The sequence below is a fragment of the Saccostrea echinata genome, unplaced genomic scaffold (genome assembly GCF_033153115.1).
Source record: "Saccostrea echinata isolate AGI-Se365-2 ecotype Australia unplaced genomic scaffold, CSIRO_AGI_Sech_v1 ptg000025l, whole genome shotgun sequence".
In the NCBI taxonomy this organism is placed as follows: domain Eukaryota; kingdom Metazoa; phylum Mollusca; class Bivalvia; order Ostreida; family Ostreidae; genus Saccostrea; species Saccostrea echinata.
Genome location: NW_026889774.1, coordinates 5,036,526 through 5,058,049, shown reverse-complemented (window position 1 = coordinate 5,058,049; position 21,524 = coordinate 5,036,526). Strand labels below are relative to the sequence as shown.

Here is a 21,524-nt window from a genome sequence, read left to right as displayed (position 1 = left end):
TTAAGTAATTCAAGTATGAATTATGATGTTCATCTTTGCCATTGATTTGGAAAGGAAATGATCATAAATACAGATAGTTGTAGAAATTAGAATATCTACATTAAAAAGAAGAAAGAAGACTGATATCTATGTGTACAAACTTTCTGATGAAAATATGGTTATTTTTAATAAAAAGAATATAGAATAAAACAAAATTCTCGCATATATTCACGGGTTTGCCTACACTACAAATATAGATAGTAAATCCGACGTCTACTCGTCAACACACACACACACACACATACTCCCTCTCTCACACACATACACACACACACACACACACACACACATGGGTGTGTGTGTAAAACCCCGATACTCACTACACGCACTAGGTAACACACCAGCAAGTCACTACATTTTGAAGAGTCACCACTTACACTCATGTAGTGAGTTTTCTAAAGTGTTGAAAACGGAATTTCGCACCGTATATTACCCAGAAAATACAAAATTGTTCATAGTGTGAGTTTCCGGTCTGAACGTGATTTTTTCCACACACATTTTCATGCTGCATCATGGCGTTTACACACTTTCCCCTGATGGATTTTTTGCGCATGCGCACGAGTAACTTCCGTGAAAATGGACATCAACAGTAAAAGTAAGTTATTAACAACATATTTTGACAATTTTTACATAGTACAAAATCCGAATTAACTGTTTTTGATATGTTTTATTATTATTTAGTCACTTAAAGACCAGAGTACTGATAAAAAAAATTATAACATGATTTTAACAGATTATTTTGTTAGAAATGACATTCAGTTAAGGATGTGAATAAAGTTGCACTTCTTCTAAGGATATTTTCTCTATTAATTGAAATAATTAACTTTAAAATAACGTACCGTGTTTAATGTAATTATTATTTTAAACTTTAAAATCAGTTTTATATGTTACATAACATTTATTAATATTGACTGAATTTCCTCGAAACTCCGACATTTTAAAGTAGTTTGTCAAAGGCAATGCGATTGCAAACAGATAAATTAATAAATTATAGGCCCTAAGTTTGTCTTTTGTGCACTTAACATTAGGATATTGAAAAAAGTCATTGTGAGTTACTGGTTGTAAAAGTAGAATGAGGGATAATCCGAATTTCCTGATCAAGAATGATAAAAGTGGACTTACCTTTTCTTAAAAAAATGTTTAGTAAATAAACATATGTAAATATTTTACTTAAAACAAGTGAATTTGTTTTAGTGTTCTTTTATCTGTTTGTTTGGGTTTTTTTTTTTTAGTGTTTTTTATCTGTTTTAAACAATTCATTGTAAATAATGTTGCCTTATCTAATGAGATTATTTCATCATCTCTAATGAAATTATTTCATCATATAATCTCACATTTTATATACCAGTAATTTGACTTAACCAGAACTTCCTGAAAGTTAAGTTTATTTGAAAGAAAGAGTTTGACGAAATATATGGAGATAACGAACAGTATTCAAGCTCTGATACAATTGCAAAATATTCAAGAGAAAAAATAAAATTCTTTCATATTTGCTTAATATTAAAGAACAAGTAATTAAAATAATTGTTTGCTTGTTTACCATCCCTTTGAAAATTTTTCTCTCATACTGAGATGCCACCACTTGCCGGTGGAGGGTGTCGCATAATTTACGTTCCGGATACTTCGCGTTCCGGCCGGAACCTTAAAATCATAATATTGGTTCCGGATTTTGCTGTAAGTTTGGTTCCGGCCATGGCTGCAATCTTCGAATCGCGGTATCTCTCAATTAATATCTGCCAGATTTCATTCTACACTGAATCATAGAAGTAGTTTTTTCCTTGAGGATTGAGCATGGCGCAGCGGCATGCCATTCTCATGTGGCGCAATGTTCTTTTTATAAGGTGTCATGCCCTTTTTTTACAGCCATTTTTAAAAATAAATGAATTAAATAGTCCAAGTAAAGATCGTGAAATACGCTTTCTGATACATATACACCGAATAAAATTTGGTCGCAAGAAAGGCTTTGTTTATCTAATGCATACAAATTAAGTCCCTTTGTTTATTTAGTGCATGTCAGGTGTGAATTTCTCGCTTGAATGCACGCAGACCTGGTATTTACAGGGTAAAGAGGATAGAAGATAAACTAGACTGAGATTACAAAACCCTAAAAAGAAGCATAATGTCAAAGATAGATTTGATCAGTAAATTTTAATTTTATAATCTGATAAAGTAAAGAATTAAATACAAAATGGTATATGTATTTATAGAGATGCATTCTCTGTTTAAATGATATTACAAGTGTTGCAAATTCCACAATGTCGAGCCTCGAATACATGGCTTCCAATCCTCATAGATATTATCACTTGGCATGAAAATATGATTTATATTCCATTAGAAATAAACAAACATAAAAAAATATAATTCACTGATGATGATAGTTAAATAGTTTTTGTGATAAATTAACAATGGCTATTTCAGGAATATGTGGTTTATTCTGCAATGAAACAAACATAAAACATAACGATATGGTTTATTCCCTTAGAATGAACAAACACAAGTAATTAATGAAAATTATGTTGTTGTTGTTTTTTAAAGACCGTAGGAAGAAAAAAAAACAAGGTTGAAATATGAAAAGTAAAGACCAGCAATGTTGATTTTGAAAATAGCAGTGAGGTAAACTGAATTAGCTCAAATATTTTAGTAAAATCAAGGTTTTAGCAAATTTTAAATGATTTTTTTTTATGTTTTAAAGGCTTTCAAATGGATTTTTCTGTAACTTCGATGCATATCCTACCCACCCACCCCTTAAGATATTTGGGAAATAACTTTTATTCCTTGGTGTTTTTTATACATAAAACACAATAAGAAAATGACAATTTTCATGACACTTTAAAACTTTATCGTTTTATACATACCATTATGTTTAATGAATAACAAAATTTGTGGAGAAAAAAAATTCAAAATACATATAATTATACATGTAGGCAAAAGGCAAGCGGCAATAATGTAACACCCTCCATTTTTTTTAAATCTCAGCCCCCTCCCCCAAATTTGAAAAAAAGGAGGTTATAACAGCTCCAAAAATAAAAATTATTAAAAAAATTGTTAGTTAATTATCTGAGCCCCCCCCCCCCCTCCAAAAAAAGGGAGGAGTTTAAATTATAGCATCTGCAAAAATGTAAAATTGTAAATTAATTTTTTTTTTAATTAAAAATAATTATCATTCCAGGTTACAATTTCTGAGACTAATATCAAACATTTTTGTTTCCTGTTCATTGTATTCCACCTTATAAAAAGATAATAGTAAAATAAATTCAGACTTTTTTGTAACTAAGTTGTTTCTGTTTCACTTTATTACGAAGATAAAAAAAGTCCGGAACCATAATTATTGTCAGAATTAACGTTCCGGGTTACAATTGCGGAGAGTATTTTCAAACATATTTGTTACATGTACTAGGTTGTTTCTTTTCCACTTTATAACGAAGATGAAGTAGCCCGGAACTAAAATTATGGTCATAATTAACGTTCCGGGTAAGAATTGCTGAGAGTATTTTCAAATATTTCTGTTACAAGGTTGTTTCTTTTCCACTTTATTACAAAGAAAAAGTAGCCCAGAACCAAAATTATGGCCATAATTAACTTTCTGGGTTAGAATTGCTGAGAGTATTTTCAAATATCTTTGTTACTAGGTTGTTTCTTTTCCACTTTATTACAAAGATAAAGTAGCCCGGAACTAAAATTATGGTCATAATTAACGTTCCGGGTTAGAATTGCTGAGAGTATTTTCAAATATCTTTGTTACAAGGTTGTTTCTTTTCCACTTTATTACGAAGATAAAGTAGCCCGGAACTAAAATTATGTTCATAATTAACGTTCCGGCTTACAATTGCTATGTATTTTCAATTATTTTTGTTACTAGGTTGTTTCTTTTCCACTTTATTACAAAGATAAAGTAGCCCGGAACTAAAATTATGGTCATAATTAACGTTCCGGGTTAGAATTGCTATGTATTTTCAAATATTTTTGTTGCAAGGTTGTTTCTTTTCCACTTTATTACAAAGATAAAGTAGCCCGGAACTAAAATTATGGTCATAATTAACGTTCCGGGTTAGAATTGCTGAGAGTATTTTCAAATATCTTTGTTACTAGGTTGTTTCTTTTCCACTTTATTACGAAGATAAAGTAGCCCGGAACTACAATTATGGTCATGATTAACGTTCCGGGTTGGAATTGCTGAGAGTATTTTCAAATATCTTTGTTACTAGGTCGTTCCTTTTCCACTTTATTAGGAAGATAAAGTAGCCCGGAACTAAAATTATGGTCATAATTAACGTTCCGGGTTAGAATTGCTGAGAGTATTTTCAAATATCTTTTGTTACTAGGTTGTTTCTTTTCCACTTTATTATGAAGATGAAGTAGCCCGGAACCACAAATAATGTTCCGGGTTACAATTTCTGATATTATACTTTCATGTAAATTAGTTAAAACTGATTCGTCGAGAAACATTATTTTGTTTAAAAAACACGATTACCCGCTGAATGATGAAGCCACGCATTCCAGCGTAGCAACATGCAACACTGTTATGTGTACATGTATTTGTATAAAAATTCAGTATAATATAATAAATATTGCATGTAGTTGCGTTTAACATTTAAAATTTTCACCTTTCGAAAACCATTGTCAACCTCGGCTGCGCCTCGATTGACAATGGTTTTCTTGTGGTGCATTCAACTATATGCAATATTTATATAAGAGTAATTTCAAAGTTATTTGTTACCTGTTCATTTTCTCCCACTTTATAACAAAGATAAAATAACCCGGGACCAAGTTAACGGTTATAATAGACGTTCCAGGTTACAATAGCCAGAGTATATGTAATTTTAATTTCACAGGTGTATTTCTAGTGACAAGACTTTCTCTAGGATACCAACAATTTTGACCTTGACCTTGGAGTTTGAACTATTAAAAAAAAACCCTATAATTTAACCTTGGCCATAACTTTTGACATTTGATGCTAGGGCTTTTATATTTCACATGTATATTTCATGTGACGGGTCCTTTCCCTGGGTATCATTGATTTTGACCCTTTGAGTTTGACCCACTTTTTAAAAACTATAACCTTGGCCATATATAACTTTTGAACGGTTGGTTCTTGGGCTTTCATATTTCACAGGTATTTTCATTGATACAGCTCCTTTTTTGGAAAACAACATTTTTGATCTCTTGACCTTGAGCTTAGAGTTTAACTTGCACTTCAGAAACTTTACCCTTCACAAAAGACTGCCGTGCGGGAGCATCAGTGTTTCACAAACGCATTTTGTTTTTTATTACGACTCACTTTATACCTAATGTGTTTACGTTAAAGCGTTTGAACTTTTTTTAACTATTAATCTAAAACAATTCCAGTATTTAATGTGAGTATGTAACCCTGTCTTTGACACATAATCTTTCAATTTTAGCCTTAAAAATATATTATTATCAATTGCTTTAGACATATATCTTATTGCATTTCAACAATAACAAACAATGCATAATAATACACAATGGCATTGTATGGTAGTTTTTATAGATGACTCAACCGTAATATATAATTATATCATGGAGAATTACCATATCATATAAGAAAAAAACTTTTTCTCAACTTAAAGGCATAATGGATATATGTCCCAAAATTACAGAGATCATGGACCTTGTGAGCACTTAATAATTGTACAAATTTGAAAAAAAGACGTCTTCTGTCAGTAATACTTCTCGACATATTTTTATAGAAGCTTTTCAAAATGCAGGCAATTTAAAACAAAATGGTATTCATCCTCTACTTCACCACTGCCCCCTCCCAGTTAAAGTTTTCGTTCGTACATTATAACAACTCTCATTTCATCTTCAACACCCCCCCCCCCCCTGAAATATTTTTAGATCCACGCATGTTCACTTGAACACATTCTACACATTCCACTCTCCTTAAGTATTTTATTATGACGTCCTGTCTCATTTTCAAGATTACAAGATGAAAGCCTAATTCGTCTAACTTAAATGGAGCTGTGCAGTTTTAAACTGACGAAAATTACACGCCGCATTTTAGTTTCACGGGGGGAGGGGGATATTTTCCATTTTCCACTGCATTCTATAGCGGAAAACATGTTCTAACAGAATTACAGAATAATCTCTTCTTCTTCCCAAATAATTATTGTTTTGAAACTTCGTTTATTTATATAATATATCATTCAGATATGCCTTTTGAAAACTGAGTTCTGAATACATGGTATATAAATCTCGGCGTTCGACATTTTAGCGGGGAAAAATGGACGTTTTAACGAACAATGTGACATTTAAGTGGAAATTAAAATACATACTTACATTCAACAAATTGTTAAGTAAAATATAATTATATCTATGCCTCTTCCGTTAGCCAGTCGGGCTAAGTTTTCTGCCCCCTGTGGGGGGGGGGGGGGGGGGGGGGGGTAGGATTTTGCGCAGGCTTAACAATACTATTAATTTCTCAGGATTGTAAAATACAAATCTGTATCTGTATTACATTTCCTCTTCAGAATTATTATTACAAATGCTGATAAGTTGCACTTACCTGTATAAATAAAAATGAGCTGAGTTTTATTCAATAGTTTTTAGCCGTGACCTTGAAACCTTTGCTAGAATCGGGATCTTAGAAATTTTAAAGTTCGTCATATTTTGCTGGCATTACATTGACTGTTTAAAAAATAAATTTTATCCGAGAAAAAAAATCCACAAAATTTTTTACTGAATTATTACAGGAAATTGCTTTTCTTCATATTAAATACTTTATAAATTTTCCGCTGAAATTAATGTTTATTCACACCTTTGCAAGTCCGTCGCCCACACATCTCCTATTATGTTCATTCACGTAATGTGATTTAATTATATAGTTGGTTTTACAAAAACGCAATGGGTGTTTGAAAAAATATATATAAAGATATCAAAATATTATCCAGTAATTTTTTTAATCGTAAATATAATTCATCTACATGTATTAGCATTACCAGCTGATCGGGGTGCCCTTTGCCTAAAACTCATTTAAAATTGCGGAAGTGACATACAGCGATTCGCATGAATGCACATTGTATCGATAGAAGGGAGTCATAAAACAACATGAAGGGGTATATCAATGTAAACAAGTTTCACACCTTCGTTCTTTTGTTTACAAAGAAACAACATAATTACGTGTAATTCCATGGATTATAGTATTGGTACATGTATTAAGACCGTATATTGGGACTTCTTCTAAATCGATATACGTGTAAATCCTGCTGCATCGTATAACCCGTTAAGAGAAAGAAAAAATCCAAATTATTTGTAAATATTAATTATAAATAAAGTTTTTAAAAGGGTGCTTGGATGCCCGGAACGTTTATTATGGCCGGAACCAAACTTACGCGGGCCGGAACGTTTATTATAGCCCGGAACCAATATTATAGGTATTTAGCGTTCCGGCCGGAACGCTAAGTTACCCGGAACGTAAATTATGCGACAAGGGCCAAAAATTTAGACCTGTGCACCCATAAGCAATTATGGATCTTTTTCATGCCAGCGCATACTATGAAACAGAAGCTCGGTATATACTGTCATCCAAAGGACCTGTCCCCATGTCCTGCAATGAGATTCGAATCCGCAATGTAAGCTGCGACTCCAGAGCAAATGCTATAACCACTGCGCATACTATTAGTAATTAAAAAAGATAAATGCGAGTTAAATGGAAAGAATTTTCAAGCTTTCTTTATGCAAAAGGATGGGAGCAAAATAAATCAACACTTTTAGACTAACATTTTGGTTGGCTTTCAGTTTTCAGATTATTTCTGCTGCTATATAGTTGAATCTGATTCGCCGAGAAACATTTGTTAAAAAACAATATAACCCACCGAATGATGAAGTCATGCCCTCCGGCATAGCAACAGTCAACAATGCTTCATGACGGGTGATATTCCAAAAATAGTGACTGCGCAGAATTTATGCATGCAAGGTTCACTTTTATATGTATTCGCAAAAACATTCAGCATAATATAATAAATACTGCATGAAGTTGAGTGTAACATTGAAAATTTTCACCCCAAGAAAACCATTGTCAACCGAGGCTCGATATCCTGAATCCTTGGATATCTTGAAGTTCTTTCTCAGTAATATAAAGTTTGAGATTGTATTATATAAATACTGCATGTAGTTGAGTGTAACCATGGCAATATTGAAAATTTTCAGCCTTAGAAAACCATTGTCAACCGATGCACAGCCGAGGTTGACAATGGTTTTCTTGGGGTGAAAATTTTCAATGTTACCCTCAATTGCAACTACATGAAGTATTTTTCATATCATACTGAATGTTTTATACAAATACACAGTACAGTGAGTCGCCCGCGTGGCGCAGTGGTTAGAGCGCCTGCTCGCGAAGTAAGGAGTTGATCCTTACGTCGCGGATTTGAATCCCACTGTTGGACGTGGAGACCGGTCCTTTGGATGAGACCGTATAAATCGAGGTCCCGTGTCGCAGTAGGTGCTGGCACAAAAAAGATCCCCACTGCTCAATGGCCGTAAGTGCAGAGTATAGGACAAAATTTGCAGCTCTCCACCGGCAAGTGGTGGCGTCTCCATATGAGTGAAAAATTCTCCAGAGGGACGTTAAACAACATACAAACAAACAAACAATCACATTACAGTGAACCTTGCGCGCATAAATTCTGCAGAGTCAATATTTTTTTGGAATATCACCTGTAGTCAAGCAATGTCGACTGTTGCTATCCTGGAGGGTGTGGCTTCATTATTCAGCGGGTAATAGTGTTTTTAACAAATGTTTCTTGATGAATCAGATTCAACTAATTTACATGAAAGTATAATATTAAAAATTATGACTCAGTCGGCCTTTAATCTATCTAAGAGTACTACAATAAGTAAATGTTTGGGTTTTTTAATACATATAATATAATACAGAACAATGTGTTTGGATATAGCAAAGAGACAATCTCATTTATGCAATATGTTGTAAAAATGACAATTTAAAAAAAAAAAAATCTTGGAGTGGGGGGGGGGAGGGGGGTCCTGAATCTGCCACTTTTAATGTACCCGAAAGTGGTCAATAAGTCACAACTTACTTAGGGAAGTCATTGATTACTAGTCTGATAATTAGTATGGGTTAGGAATTAACAAGACATATAGTATACACTGGCGGATTTAAAGGGGGGCGTGGGGGGCGCACGCCCCCCCCTAAAATTTTCAAAGTATGATATGACTAATATCAATAATGCCATACTTTGGTATATAACTAACCAATACCGCTATTTTTGTGCCTGGTTTTACTCTTAAAATACACAAAAACCCAGGAGCTTCCGGGGGCTTCGCCCCTTGGGCCCCCTCGATTCAAAGTATGATATGACTAGTATTAATAATGCCAAACTTTGGTACATATAAACTAACCAATACCCCTATTATTGTGCCTGGTTTTACTCTTAAAATACACGAAAACCCAGGAGCTTCCGGGGGCTTCACCCCTGGGCCCCCACCAGGGCTTCGCCCTGGACCCACTGGGGGCCTTAAGGCGGCCCCCAGACCCCATGTTTGAACAAAGTTATCCACGCCCCCCCCCTAATCACAAATCCTGTATCCGCCCATGGTATAGATTGAAATAGTAATACCTGCTTAACTGGGTTAGCAGAATAACAATGAAACTCCAAAAATTTTAAATACAGTCAAACCTTGATATCTAAGGATTCAAGATATCCAGGGCAAAATACCCAAAGAATAAGGGTTTTGGACTTCAAAATCCCTTTCAACATATCCATGATATTCAATATATCAGTGTCATGGATACTGAAGTTCAACTTAAGTAATTATTGCTTGAAAACTTGATATGTTTATATGCATATACACTATGCATATACGCATATGCACTATATGTTTGCACTATATATATACACAAACTAATTCTCATTAATTAGGAAACAGCAATATGTTGTTATACAGATATCATGATTTATCGAGTTTGGTGATGCATTGAATTCGCACATTTTAGGTAAATACAATGTACAGAGCTACAGTTTATTAGACTTTTTAATAAGATATCTTGTCGCCTGCATGACGCAGTGGTTAGGGTGTCTGCTCTAGAGTCGCGGAAAAAGGAGTTGATCCTTACGTCGCAGGTTCGAATCCCACTGCGGGTCGTGGAGACCGGTCCTTTGGATGAGACTGTATAAACCAAGGTCCCTTGTCACAGTAAGTGCTGGCTCGAAAAATATCCCTCACTGGCCCTGAGTGCTGAGTATAGGTCAACATTTGTAGCCCTACACCAGCAAGTGGTAGCATCTCTATATGAATGAAAAATTCTCGAGAGGGACATTAAACAACAAACAATCAATCGATCAACAAGATTTATTAACTGGAATGAAATCTATAAGACATCACGGCTTAAGGAAAAAAACATGCTTGTATACATGTACCATTACTTGCTAATAAAAAATAGGGTTGATAGGTAAAATTTTGTTTTTATTTTGTTTAATTTTTTTTTATAAAGGCATAAACATTGCAATTCATTTTTTTTAATAACAATTTGAAATTTTCGCAAAAAGATTGGAAATGAAAAGGGTTAAAAACATGAAGAATGCTGAAAAAAAGATTTTAGGGAGTGCCAACTCACTTCGACAAACATGTATCCATGTATTTGAGATATCAGTGTTCTAGATAACAACCTTCATTAAAAGAAATTAAAATCTATAACAGGACATGAATGCCTTACCCAGGATAAGTTTTGATGAAACAAGGAAAAAAGCATCAGGCTTCTATGGTTCAAAATCAGAGTAAAGGAGGAATGATGAGGTCAAGGTCAAAGGAAACTTTATAAAGGTTTGAAGTATTATGACACAGTTGAATAACTCTCACCAATTTTGTGTTATTGTACGTTTGATAGAAATATTATGAATACTTTCTTTAAAAAAAAAGAGCTGTAACTAAAATAAATAGTAAGATTAATGATTAACAAAAGGAACAGGTCATAATTTGGACACAGTTGAAATGTTATCACCAATATGTGTACTCTTAAAATACACAAAAACCCAGGAGCTTCCGGGGGCTTCGCCCCCTGGGCCCCCCTCCATTCAAAGTATGATATGACTAGTATTAATAATGCCAAACTTTGGTACATATAAACTAACCAATACCCCTATTATTGTGCCTGCAAGTGCATAGATAAAAATAAATTAAAAGATTTTTTAAGACTAAGCTACATGCAAAATAAGGAATAGCGAGGTCAAAGGGAAGATCAAGATAAAAAAAATTGACATAGTTTATCTCAGATATGTGTATAGATAAAAACATCTTGAATAATTTCTTTGAAATTGAGCTAAATGCAGATTGAAATAGTTGGGTCAATATCATAGGGGTCACAATAAAAAATTCAGGACACATTTGAATACTTCTTACCAACATGTGATAGTACACTGTATGTGTATTTGGATAAAAAAAAAGTTCCTTTAAAACTGAACAAAATGCAAAATGAAAAAAGCTAAGTCAAGGTAAAAAAAATGGACACATTTGAATAGTTCTCACAATATATCATTGTGTGAATTTAGATAAAGATATCTTGAATACTAAGTATTTCCTTTGAAAATCAGCTGAATGTTAAATTCAAGTGTAGTAAAGTCAATATCATAGGGATAGTCAGACTTTCAGAGGATTGTTGGAAACATGCATTAAATTATAATTATTTCTGATTTAATTGTAATATTATTTTGTTTAGTTTTGAGGATAGGGAAATCATATTCAACATTTTCTATTATATTGTCAATTTCTATCAGAGCCTTCCTATTTGTGGATTTTTTTATGCACTGTACAGCAAATACCTGACCATCCTTAGATTTATTTGCAACTTTTATGAGCCTATATAGCAGGCAACACATGTTTTTTCTTGGAACACTCTAGATAAACATACGTATGTACAAGTAAATATTTTTTGGAAAGAATTTTCAGCATAATGTCATGAACCACAGAAAGCATACAAAATAATGCAACATCCACTTAATAAGTATATTTGGCTTCGTATTCTTAATTACTAGGATAATTTGAATTGCAATATCAATTACATTCAAGTTTCCACAAATTTATAGTCCATGAATAAGAGACTAGGCAATATTATTCACCAGAGTGGGACCAGTGCATAACCATAGATTTATAAAGTCTTAAATAAATTGGTCTCATACCTTCCACTGCAGTGAAAGAATATATTTCCCGTCCTCATTTTGTATGAAAATTAAATCAAAGTACAATGTAAAGTTCATAAATACCCCTGTACATATATACAATATAATATGACCTTTAAATTTCTCCTTCATCAGCCATGTTGAGGCTGTGATATAGATGGCTACTACTTGAAGGGTATAGACTCCATTCAGTTGCAAAATATTTGGTGATTTCCTTTTCTAAATGAAATAATTTTGGGAATTTTAAACGTGCATGATTTTGGATATCATGCAATCTGAAAATGTTTGAAAGTTGTATAAAATCTTACTTGACCATGACATTTTTTATTTCTAAGGAAATATGACATGCATTGGATTGTTTTTCTTGTAATTCTAGCAGGGATATATCCACTGCAATTCAATCAAGGATGTAAAGAGATTTTCCTCTGGTAAATTGTATTCTATACATCCTCAGAGGCTGAAGCAGCAAGCTAACTTGTAATACAAGATTTGTTTGTATAGCAAGCCAGCTGGTGTAATTTAGTATACATGTACTATGTACAGCTTGAGCTGAAGGTAAAATATTGTGATGTCACAAGGCATAGTTAAAAAGCACTGGGGCCTTCTGCACACATGTATGGAATACAACACAGAGTAAATCCCCTACACCCTTGATTCAGCCTCAAGGTGTATGGAATACAATCCAGGGTAAATCCCCGTACACTCTTGACTAAAAGTATATTATTCTAAATCTAAATTGATTAATTAATTTCCTGATAATTTGATTATATTGATTAATTTGACAGTTTTGCATGGAAGGCCAGGTCTAAATTGTCCAAAAACTAGGAGGAACCTGTGATTTGAGGGTTTATTTCATGGATTTGAATAACTACATGTATTCATGAGTCTTTTCTCAATTCATAATAAAATCAGGGACCTTTATTAGGAGGGGGTTCGGGGGGGGGGGGGGCGCCAACTCCCCTGTTATAACCAAACTTATTCGTATAAAGATTAAGAAATTTTTATTTTGTTGTTGCTAAATATTGCATTTATATATTGTGTCCCAGGCCCTTAATCTTTAGACACTTCTGGATCCGCCACTGCCCTACAGTTACTGAGTTATATAGATTATGTATGTAGGGTCTTTTGTTGTTAAAATGACTTGTCCCACCCTAAAATGGCCAAAATAAGTACCTTTGCCATCATACTTTGCAACTGTCCCACTCTAAAAGTCATAAATATTGCCTGCATATTACAAGATTTTCACGTTTCAGAAATGTGCTGGTTACCGGAAGTTCACAAGAACCAGTTAAGCGAAGGTAACACCCTACAACATGAACATGAACTGATGAAGTTGAACTGATCACTGAGACTGCATTGCGTATGAAAGACAGTTTTGTAAGTATTTGTAAGCTTTAAAGTATAAAAATCTTCTCTTGTTACTTTTGAAGATGGAAATTTAGAAGATGCTTGAAGTTCATCGTATGTACTGTGAACTTTGGAAAGTTGTCACTTAGTTGAGAAAATTCGAACTAGGTCAGTTGTATGTGTCAATTTTTCGGAACGATAATCTTTATAGTGTCCGTTTTATTCATTTTTTATACACGTACAATGAACACAGTTGGGCCTGCATTACAGTCTATCCTTGTTTGGGATTGGGAAACACAGAAAAGTTACAGTGTCTGTTTAAGGGTTTTTGGTCAACTCGTAACCAGCCTCGTATGATCGTATCTAGGTCAGATCTCCTCCTACAAGTAAGAGCCTCGGTTAAACGTCCCTACGCTCCTTATATACCTCGGAGCGCCAAGTCAAAAGTATATCGCCGTGAACCTCTAGCATGTTGAGTAGATCAGATCAAACCCAATAGGTCAACTCATATTAATGAAACGACAAAATTCAACTCGTAACCAGGAGAATTGTTACAAGCTGACTCCCCTATATAAATTGATGACAACTCATAACTTAACAATATTAACAATTTATTACCTCTTCTGAGGTCAACATGGTGAAATACAGACCCAAGACTTGGTCTACGAGGTGAACTGACCTGACCATAGATAGAATGTTCTATCATTAAAATGATAAATGTCCTACGGACCCTGTTTAATGATAGAATGCATTCCGTGTATTGTCCATGTAGCAAAGAAAATACGGGAGATAACTCTAACTTTGTGCATTTACTATGAAATATCCTGAGAGTTCTGAATGTCAACATCTTGTGTAAATTTGAAACGAGTAAAAAATGTTGGTGAAAAAGTGTTGAATTCTTCCATTATATGGATTAAATTTTTAGATGAAAGGTATTTACAGTCTCAAAAGGTTTTTTATGATTAATTTGACTGTTATTTTCAATGCAACTTCATTAATTTTCTCCAAAATCATTTTGGAGCGATTCTGCAATTTTCTGCTATATTATTGGTATATGGGAGGGATTCTAACTGTAGTGAGGGCCTGTCCCAAGACACAGTTAGATTATTCTAATTAACCTGAAAAAGGCCACGTAGTGGCCGAGGTCATGTCTGGTTAGCAAGTCAGTCATGTCAAGGGTCCTTCTTTTCACCATGTGGAACTCATATGGGGTATCAATTGTTTTACAATACCGATAAGAAAATTATATATTATACACTTGAGTGCATGATATTGCATTACATTACCAATGTTTTTTGAATGGGATCTTGATTCGCTAGTGAAGTTGTTTATGCTGACTTCTGCAAGTTATGTTAGTTTTTGCATCATGATTTACTGATTAAAACAATTTTTGATTGACAGTAACATGCATTAAATTGTTATGCCCTGTTCACACGGAGAGTTTAATTCGCAGTAAATTAATGCTAAGTAAATAATGTGAATTAAAATAATGCAAATTAAATTGTGTTCACACTACAGCTAATGCGAAGTAAACTAATGGGAATTAAAATTTTATTTCTACAGTAAGGCTATTCAGTAAGGCTATTATGATGTCATTTTCAAATCACGTCGCCTTATGCGCAGCAAACCCATATTACATTCTGTCATAGTCTCTATGCACATTTCAGTGATTAACATAATTTTTCTTTGTTTTCCACTAAAAAATAGCATAAGTATCCATATCTGTCCACAGACATGTGGCATGTGACTTAATTGTGCCATTACGCATGCGTCAAAATTTAATTCGAATTAGCTTCGCTTAGCGTTCACACGGAGCTAATGCGAAGTAATTTAATGTGCAGTTAATTAATTTGAATTAAACTAATTCGCATTAAATTCCCTGTGCGAATGCGATTCAAATTTAATTCGCAGTAACTTATGTTTATTCGAATTAAACTCTCCGTGTGAACAGGGCATTATAATTGAAGTGAACTTTTACTGAGCAAAATGAAAATCTGGTGCAGAATTTTACTATAAAGAAGAGCCATGTCTGCATTTCCTGGAATTGTAACAAAATTTTCAAATGATTAAACAAATAAATTTTTTGACTTATAGGCCCTAGATCTGTTGTATTCCGTATCATAAACAGACAATGCAAATTTTATAACACACTTTTTTAACGTATAATCATTATTCTATGCATTAAGTCAGGGATCTAGATATACTAACGGGATAGGCATCTCCTTCAGTACCATGTTTACTCGCCCAAAACACTACAAGTTTTTCAAACTATGTTTATTCTCAGTAAAAAATTTGTTTTCCGATAAATGTAATCTGTTCTTTTTGTTTATTGGAATGGATATTTAATAAATTTTAAAGTATACGTTGTAAAATAATCTAAATGTAAAGCAAATTACCACCAAATTTTGCAATTCTCGGCCGATCAGGGGTATGTGTTGATTTAACATGTTTAAGTGATTCAAATTAAGAGATAATTATGGGATATTCCAAATTATTGACTCAACGAAATTTAGCCTATGATATTTTCTGAAAGAAGAACAGAGGCCAGTATATATATATAATTATAATAGTAACTTGATCCGAAGAGCCGTATCATGTCAAGTTGACATGCACAGATCATCAGATCAAATTAGTTTGATCTGATGATCCGCGCCTGTCAACGAGACGTAATACGGGTCTCAGGATCAAGTTACTGTTGTAATGATAAATTTATTATATACCCCTTTACAACTAGCAAAATATAATAAAAGGAAACTTTTAGGATCAATTACATAACTTTTATCCGTTAAGCAAACCATTTTATCAAGGAACTTTTTGATCCGTGAGAATAAAAACAGCATTTATCTGTGTCAACTCAAAACCATATATGTTTGTATGTTAACATGTTAAGATTTGAATTGCCTTGGGTACGACTTGACTATGGCCATATGACATTGGGTGGCAGGGGATAGTTTCATACTATAGATTAGTACGCACTGTCAAATTTCTTTAAAAACTGAGATATCCCCTGATTGATGTGATATTTTATGTAGAAAAATGAATAGAATAATTATGGGATACATGTACATGTGCAGTGTAGCAGAGCTTGCTGAGAAAAATGATGTGCATCATGTAGGTGTCACTCTGATGCTTAGCATATATAGAGCTGTAAATGCGAAACTAAGACATTTGGTCAGTCGCAGAGGAAATTCAGCTGAAAAGCAGTGGTGTGCATCTCAGAGGGAAGGTGAATGGCCCCAGATCAATTGGTGAATTTTCATTAGGGCATGCATTGTTCTACAGAATACTGGGTGTTTTATCCTGCTTGCTCGGGAATGGGATGGGCTGTATAGGTGCAACAGCAGCCCAAATCTTGGAAAAACAAGCCAAAATCTTTGGAGACCTCCAAGTTCATTTTCGGTACATGTACACTTTAATATGTAGGTTACATGTTATACGTTGACACATTTTTTGAGCTATAGATATATGAAGTGCAATTAATTAGCACCCAAGAAACTGCTCCAAACTATGATCTGTTTTTATTGACCTCATGCATATGCCTACCCCCTCGGCACATGTTTGGCATTGAAAAGAAAAATTATCCCCTGCCACCTTGATAACAGATATGTGGAAATAAATTTTCTGTTTTTAGAACTTCATGGAGATTTGTCATCTATTACAGCAAGTATTTAGAATAAAATATATTTAAACCAAAATCATTTTTTAATTCCAACTTTTAGAGATCAAAGAGCGAGCCTAGATAATTAATTAGAATTTGTTAGTAATATGGTATTTCATTGTACATTTAAGGCCATTCCAAGTTTTTTCAATGTTTAGCGTCCGCGTGTGCCTTGGATTTTTTGACATCCCTTAACAAAAAAAAAAAAAAACCAAACAAACAAAATCAGGAGTCCTGAAATTGTTTATTCTGGTCGATTCACTGAATTCTGTCAATTTCTCTAAGTATTTGTCTACAATATGCCATATTTGGAATATTTTAAGCATTTAATACCTTGATTTTGCTGAAGAATAAATATTTCTATGAGAAAAATAGATGAATGGAATCATATTCTTTGAATGACATCATTTTTATGGCTATAATGACTTGTGTTTTACTTTTTGGTTTGTGTGTTTTTTGCGAATAGGTAGGGAAGTATTTGAAAGATGGGTGGATGCTAAACATAGAAAAAACTTGGAATGGCCTAAGGTAATATTTTCCATATGCATCAATTTCATAAATCTGTGGTGCAGCCATGCAAAATGACTTGATATTTTGGAGTTAGGAACCACATCAGAGGAAAAGTTTGTTGCTTAGCCAGTGGATGTCAATATGTTGATTGGTGGCTCTGATTTTATTAGGTCACCTGAGTCACTCAGGTGACCTATTGCTACATGTATCTGTTTTCATCCGTCGTCGTGCGGGTGTGCGTCTTGCGTAAACTTTTTACATTTTCAACTTCTTCTCAAGAACCACCGGGCCAATTTCAACCAAACTTGCAACAAAGTATCCTTGGGTAAAGGTAATTCAAGTTTGTTCAAATGAAGCGCCACACCGTCTTCCAAGGGGAGATAACTAAGAATTAGTGAAAAATTAATGGCATCTTTTAAAAATCTTCTTCTCAAGAACCACTGGACCAGGTAAGATGAAACTTATGTGGAAACATCCTCAGGTAGTGTAGACTCAAGTTTGTTAAAATCATAACTCCCAGGGGTAGGGTGGGGCCACAATGGACGATCAAAGTTTTACATTATAGGAATACATAGGAAAAATCTTTAAAAATCTTCTTCTCCAGAACCACTGGGCCAAGAAAGATAAAACTTACGTGGAAACATCCCCAGGTAGTGTAGATTCAAGTTTGTTCAAATCATGACCCCTGGGCAGGGGTGTGCAATTACAAAAATTAGTTACTAGCCTGGGCTAGTGGAAGTTACAAAGTTACTAGCTCGAGGTTGACAATCATCACTAGCCCATTAACTACCGAAAACAATACATGTATAAGTATAACAAAAAGGTAAAAAAAAAAAAAAAAATTTAAGTTGAAATAAATAAAACAAATAATGGTTTCCACTATGTTATTGTCAGGTACTTCTCCCTATTTTTATTGAATATAATTGTGACAGTCACTGAAACGATTGGCGATAGCAACACACAATACATATATGTTGAAAAGAATTAAAGATTATGATTTTACAACAAAGTTAATTCGTACATCAATTCAGTCGATGTAAATATACATATACTTTCGTTTCAGATTTACTAGCCCGACAGGCTAATGCAGTATAGATTTATGATAGCCCAACCTGTAGGTAGCCCTGAGCGTTGGGCAATGGTAATTGCACACCCCTGCCGGGGGCAGGGCGGGTCACAATGGGAGATCAAAGTTTTACATGGGAATACATTGGAAAAATCTTCTCCAGAACCACTGGGCCAAGAAAGATGAAACTGATGTAGAAACATCTTCAGGTAGTGTAGATTCAAATTTCTTAAAATGATGATCCCCGGGGAGGGTGGGGCCATAATGAACAATGAAATTTTTACATTGGAATATGTAGGAAAAATCTTGAAAAAATTATTTTCTCAAGAACAGCAAAGCCATGATTGGTTATATTTACATGGAAGCATCCTCAGGTAATATAAAGTGGGGCCACAATTTATGATCAAAGATTTACATATGAATACATAGGAAAAATCTTTAACAATCTTCTTCTCAAGAATAGCAAAGCCATGATTTGTCTTATTTATATGGAAGCATCCTTGGGTAATGTAAATTCAAATTTGTTCAAATCATGACCCCCTGGGGTAGGGAGGGGACACAACAGCTGGTGATCAAATTTTAGTTAGGAATATATATGAAAGATCATTTAAAAATTTTCTTCTCAAGAACAAGAAAGCCATGATTAGTCATTTTAATACAGAAACATCTTCAGGTGCTGTAGATCACTAAATTTTCGGGACACTTCATTTTTGCGAGATAGTCACTGACTCCTTATTAGCGAGACAGAATATTCACGAAATGTGTTTGCTGTATATAATCTTTAGGAATACTAAGATAAGTGAGAATGAAATTTTCACGAGCACACTGTCTCACGTAATTACGCAAAAATAAAGTTCTTGTGAATAAAAAGTGTTTAACAGTAGTGTAGATTCAAGATTATTCAAATTATGACCCTCGGGGGTAGGATTGGGGCATATTAGAAAATAAAACTTATAGGAAAAAAATCTAAATTGGGGACAGATTAGAACTTAATTTATGAGTTGTTACTGAATATTAGACTAATTATTTCGAAGATCATGATCATCCTATTTTTCTTGCTTTTGGGCAACAAATTAAGGTTCTGTCAGTTTATTTTATACTCTATGGATCCTCTATGGATTATTGTTTTATACTCACGTGACCGTTAAGGCCCTTGGGCCTCTTGTTATATGATACATCATGGATATCATTTAATTTCGATGACGAATACCAAGAGTGCAGACTGCAATGAACTTACAAACTAGAAAATCAGGCTTTCTTGCATTTTGTGGGGTCAGCCAAATGGCACAGTGCACATTTTACACTAATACAGTGGCTATACAAGCTATAATTTGGGTCCATTAAAAATGAATTTGTAATTTTTTTTATTTGTTTACCGAATAAAATTATGAAAATGTTGTAAATCACACTTGAAATTGAACATTCATGTGATTTAGATGGCAAATCATAATTATTGATTTTCGTTTGTGTCGGCATCCCGGTTAAAGTTTTAGGAGCAAGTCCATTCCCAAGTAACTATAAGCCGTACCTGGACCCTACTTACATGGATGATGCATCTAGGGATGGACAATACTAGACTTGCTTCAGATACTGGATCTGACCTAAATTTTTTCTAGATGAGTGACCAGGTTAAAGTTTTTGGAGCAAGTCCATGCATTTCCAAGTAATAAGCCCTACCTGAACCAAAGTTGCATGGAGGATGCACCTAGGGATGGACACTACCAGACTTGCTTTGGATGCTGGATCTACACCTTTATTTTCCAGATGAGTAATTATTAGCCTTACCAGAACCAAACTAGCATGGAATGATGTATCTAAAGATGGACACAAGAAGACTTGCTTTGGATGCTGAATCTGACCTACATTTTTCAGATATGTGACCAGAGTAATGTCTTTGGAGTAGCTCTATCACTATATGACATGTTATGATTAAACTTGCATGGATGACGAAACTAGGGATGGACACTACCAGACATGCTATGGATGCTGGAACTGACCTACATTTTCTTTATGAGTAAACAGTTTAAGTTTAAAGTTTTTACGAGCAGGTCTATTCCCATGCAACTATAAGTCCTACTTTAACCAAACTTGCATTGATAATTGATCTCGCACAAAATTGGTACAAGATTTACCTTACTTATAGATACACATGTACCATTCATTGAGCTTTGTAATCTTTGATTACCTATGTTTATATGTTTTAAAAAAAAAACTCAATAAACAGTTAACTTTTTTGTAAAAAGTATCACTAGTCAACCAAGAAACTTGTTTTCCCTTAGATCCAACACAAGTTTTGGTGGTCATTTGATTACAGACAAAGAATTGATTAAAATTTTAAAAAAATCTTCTAATATTTGGTCAATAAAATATTTCAGGAGGGATCATTTCAATGACAAAACAAAAGGTTAACAATGGTTTTCAAAAGGGTGTCAATTTCATTTGTTACCCTCCAAAACAGGCACCATTTATATAGTATGTTATGAATTAAAGCTTATGTATTCCCTGATCACATCTATTTTCAGAGAAGACGAATGTCACCTTCGTCAGAAGCAGATTTTTACTGCTAGGCTGGCTTTGACCAAAAAAGTTTTGAGATCAAATTTATCAGACTATAAAAGTAAGTTTATATTATTAATTTACTCTCAACATCTGTGGTTTTGTTTTGTAAAGTGGATGGATGTAGAAAGAATGATAATATTGCTTGAATTTCATATTTTTTCATTACATGATTATAATTTTATATGCTCTTAATTTA

General features: G+C 33.9%; 1 long non-coding RNA gene across 1 annotated transcript; it reads left to right on the top strand.

The window, feature by feature from the left end:
* The first annotated feature begins 451 nt into the window (after nt 1-451).
* LOC133192515 (uncharacterized) lies at nt 452-18,387 on the top strand. The gene is made up of 3 exons (XR_009721821.1): nt 452-634; nt 13,442-13,565; nt 17,660-18,387. It is a non-coding gene; the product is annotated as an uncharacterized LOC133192515 (long non-coding RNA).
* The last annotated feature ends 3,137 nt before the right edge of the window (nt 18,388-21,524 follow it).